Source organism: Tupaia chinensis, unplaced genomic scaffold (genome assembly GCF_000334495.1).
Source record: "Tupaia chinensis unplaced genomic scaffold, TupChi_1.0 Scaffold145870_1, whole genome shotgun sequence".
Classification (NCBI taxonomy): Eukaryota; Metazoa; Chordata; class Mammalia; order Scandentia; family Tupaiidae; genus Tupaia; species Tupaia belangeri.
The window spans coordinates 2,181,776-2,185,792 of record NW_006205727.1 but is presented as its reverse complement, the minus strand read 5'-3'; the positions used below and the strand labels follow the sequence as shown (position 1 = coordinate 2,185,792).

The 4,017-nt window shown below is 40.0% G+C and overlaps 1 protein-coding gene across 1 annotated transcript in view; it reads right to left on the bottom strand.

The window, feature by feature from the left end:
- The window catches only part of TMEM117 (transmembrane protein 117), a 524,240-nt gene that overhangs the window by 4,931 nt on the left and 515,292 nt on the right, over positions 1 to 4,017 (bottom strand). The gene's annotated exons all lie outside the window — the stretch shown is intronic.

The window sequence follows — 4,017 nt, the reverse complement described above, 5'->3', positions numbered from 1 at the left end:
TAGCGTAATGGCTATGTCGCTGGACTCCCACATAGTCGACTGCGGTTCGTGTCCTGGACCCAGTGGCTTAAAACTCAGGCCGGGCGCGTGTGCGGGCGTGCCCAAGATCCCAAGAGGAGAATGGAGGAGAAGGGATTGTGGCGTGACCATCCCCCCCTGGGGGGTGATTTCTCGCTTTCTGTCTCTATGTCTCTCTCTGTCTGTCTGGCGAGCACACGCGCCCTACAGTGAAAATCTCTCCAAAAAAAAGAAGGCACTAACAACTACAATGTTTCCATGACAAAAGGAAGCTGAAAGAGAGATGCTGGTTCTGTGTTGCAGGTGATTCATATTTATTCTCTTGCTGTAAATCACATGTGATACAAGGTGAGACTAGATGGCAGGGACAAGAGGTTGAGCTAGTAAGACTGACTACCATCTTCCTAACTTACAAAGGTCTTTTGACAAAACACGTACCTTTCTTTAGGTCATTTAAAAAATAAACCCATGAATAGGACAGTCCCTAATAAAAGGGTCCCCATTGCTAGGGCAATAAGATAACTGAAATGAGAGTGCCCTCAGAGAACTGGAGAGGAGAAAGAGGAATAATCGCTAAGCTTAGGAAAGGATGCTTTTCTGTTGGGGAAAAGATGCTAAGTGAGGGTTAAGAGACAAAGCTCAAGAAAATTACAAAATAAAAGTAGAAGTGAATGGACACTGACCAAAGAGAACAAGAAAGAACACTGGAGATAAGATAGCTTTTTCTCGTATTTGAAACTACTTTTCTTTTTTTAATTGCCAGAGGGCATGTGTGCTCAGCAGAGAGAGAGAAAGAAAGAAAAGAAGAGGAAGACACACACACCCCACCCCATGGGGCATGGTCATGCCATAATCCCTTCTCCGTTTCTTTATCATGTCAGGATTTGGGACATGCATGCACACACATGTGTCTGGTATGTTTTTCAAGTCGCCAGTGCTGGGATTCGAACTGTGATCAGCCATGTGGGATCTGATTCCCTTAATCATTAGGCCATGAGACCAGTCCTGAAACTACTTTTCGACCAGTGGAATAGTGCCAGTCAGTTCGACCATAAATCTTTTACACTATGAAATCATGTTATGGTATTTCTCATGTGACCTGAAGTCTAAATGTTCAGATAGGGTGGAGGAGGAGCAAATTAAAAGTGTGTTTTCTAACATCATCATTAATGGGTATCCTCACTCTGCTCTAACACATATTTGCTAATTTGTGAGAGGGAGCACTATAGAGACAGAAGCTGCAGGCTGAAATCAGCAGATAGAGCATCATTCTAATAGTCAAATATTATGACCTCGTGTAACCTATTTAACTTTTTAGACCAAAATGATGTTATTTTCAAAATGAGGACAATGAACTAGATGTCCTCCAATTTTATAATTTTGCCTTCCACCCTCCAATCTGTCTATTTAGAAGGTGTGTATAGAATTCAAATTTTTATTCTTTGGAGTTTAATATCGGTGTAATTACCTCAAAGGACTATTTGTGAGAATAAAATGAGAGGTTATATTATATTTGAATGTTCTCTGAAATATATTAAATTTGCCAAAAATGTAGGGTAGTACTATTTCTCCAACTTCTTTATTCTATTTCTTTGATGCAGGTAAGATAGAACTTCAGTGGTAAAATAGAGTAAATAAGGGCATTTTAAGGTTGTAACACAGATCTGTCATAGGCCCAGGCATCGTGGTGTGCTGCTAAGATGCTGTGCTCTGGAAGCTGGGACAACATTTATGGCCTGGTTTAACCTAAAGGCCAGAATGGTGTGCACCTACAATCTCAGTGATCTGAGGAGACTAAGGGAGGGGGACTGCACTGTGTCAAGATCCTGCCTTAGGAAAAAAAAAAACAGTTATATCCAAAGGCAATCAAGTTGTTCAGTTTAGAGACCTCAGGTGGATAATGAGATGGACCTACAGCTATATGTAAATATGCTTTGTGAGTAAGCATATTTGCATATTTAGCACATTGAATCCTTATAATTGGTGATCTGCAGCCCACAGCAGCATTGGCCTTGAGGAAAGGTCTTTTACCTAGGTAGATTTGGAGACTAAAGAACTTGGGGTTGTGTCCTCAGCTGTCTCCCACAATACAGAGACAATGTAGTTTGGGAAAGTACAGAGGGGAAAGGGTAGAGTGAGGCAGGCTCCCTGCTGCTACCACATTTTCTTTTTTCCTGTGGATATAGCAGTGTTTTACCGTACTGTCATTGGCCCTCAGCTGAAACTTGAAGTTACTAAAAAGGTAGAGAAAAATGACCTTTCTTATTTTTGCTTGTTTTTTTTTGTTTTTTTGTTTTTCTGTTTTTTGCCACCTGACATGATCTCAGGTATATTAATTTATTTGTACAGATGAAGGATGTTCACCTTTCTCTATCACCCATACTTCTGTTTTCCTACACAGTGTTTTGTTACCTTGACAATGCTTTCTCCTCTTCAAAAAATTTCTTTTGCCCTATGAGATGCAGCAAACCAGAAAGCAAAGTCAGGCAAGGCAAGGTAACCTCTGCATCTTGTCTATAAAACGAGAGTGTTGAGCTATATAATCCTTAGATTTCTCCTTAGCCCTAATGGTCTCTTCGATGAGTCTGTGAAATAACACTGCCTAAACCTTAATGTTTTACGATGGGCCAGAAAATTTCACCCACAGAGCAAACAAGATGAAATATATAATTTTCAGATGGAGAAAGGTCTTCTAAAAAAAAACAACAACAACTTGTATATTTTAAGAAACAGCTTGCCTAAAAAAATAAATTGAATTCCCCGAAATGACCCACATGGAAAGGATATAAGACACAAAAGAGAAAATAAAAAGTGCTTCTATAGCCATTTTCCCAAGTGTGTTATTGTGAATATATGATCAACAGTTACAAAAGGTCTGGTATTTCCGCATTAATCATATGAGAGCTTTTGCATTTCCCCCCGTTGTTTCAACTACATAGCATAATGTAAAGCAGCAAGAAGGTAGGGTAAGAATCCATACATTATTTCTATTAATTCCTGTTGAAATACCTCACTGTCTTCTTTTAATGAGAAATCACTGCATGGTGTTGGAGGGATTACCTCTTCCTTGTATTTTGTGCTTTTAATGAATCTTACTGATTGTCAGAACTGATATTATAATGAAAATTTTATCTTTTTACTTTGTGGGAGTTTATAGAATCCTGGGATACTTAATTCTAAAAGGATTCTTCATTAAATATCACCCTCACTTAATATAGCAAATGACAACAATTTGAGAAAAGTGTTATTTTTTCAGCTGAGAAAAAAAGCCTATAAAGTATTGTTATTTCGACCCTATAATGAACCTTTCATAATTCAAATATGTAATTCTAATATTTTTAAATCTTTTATAGGAAAAGTCAACAGTTGTGTAGTGAGCACCTCTTCACTATGTGAGTGATGCTCTCTGGCCATATTCTGACAGCCAGTGCAGGGGCATAGAGTAGTTGGGCTCTACAAAGCCACTTAGCAGCTAGAATGGCAAGCAACCATGCCCTTGAAGAAGAGGAGTTTTAGAGAAATAAAACAAAAAAACAAAAAAGGAGTTGAATAGTGTTGCAGAGGTAAAATATAACATCCTGCAGGGCAGACCTACATGGGAAAGTTCTAGGTTTACCTCAGGACACCTTTCAGTTATGCTGGAAACATGCATGTCCATGGTGTAGAACTGGTTAAGACTGGGGGTGGGGGACCAGAAGTTGGCGTAATGCCTATGTCACTGGACTCCCATGTAGTTGACCAGGGTTCAAGTCCTGGACCTGGTGGTTAAACTCATGCTGGACATGTGTGCATGCATGCCCAAGATCCCAAGAGGAGAATGGAGGAGAAGGGATTGTGGGGTGGCCATCCCCCCCTGGGGGGTGATTTCTTGCTTTCTGTCTCTCTGTCTCTCTCTGTCTTTCTGGTGAGCACATGTGCCCTATGGCAAACACCTCTCCAAAAAGAAAAAAAAAAAAAAAAACTTGGGTGGGACCACAATGTCCACCACCAGGATGGGGG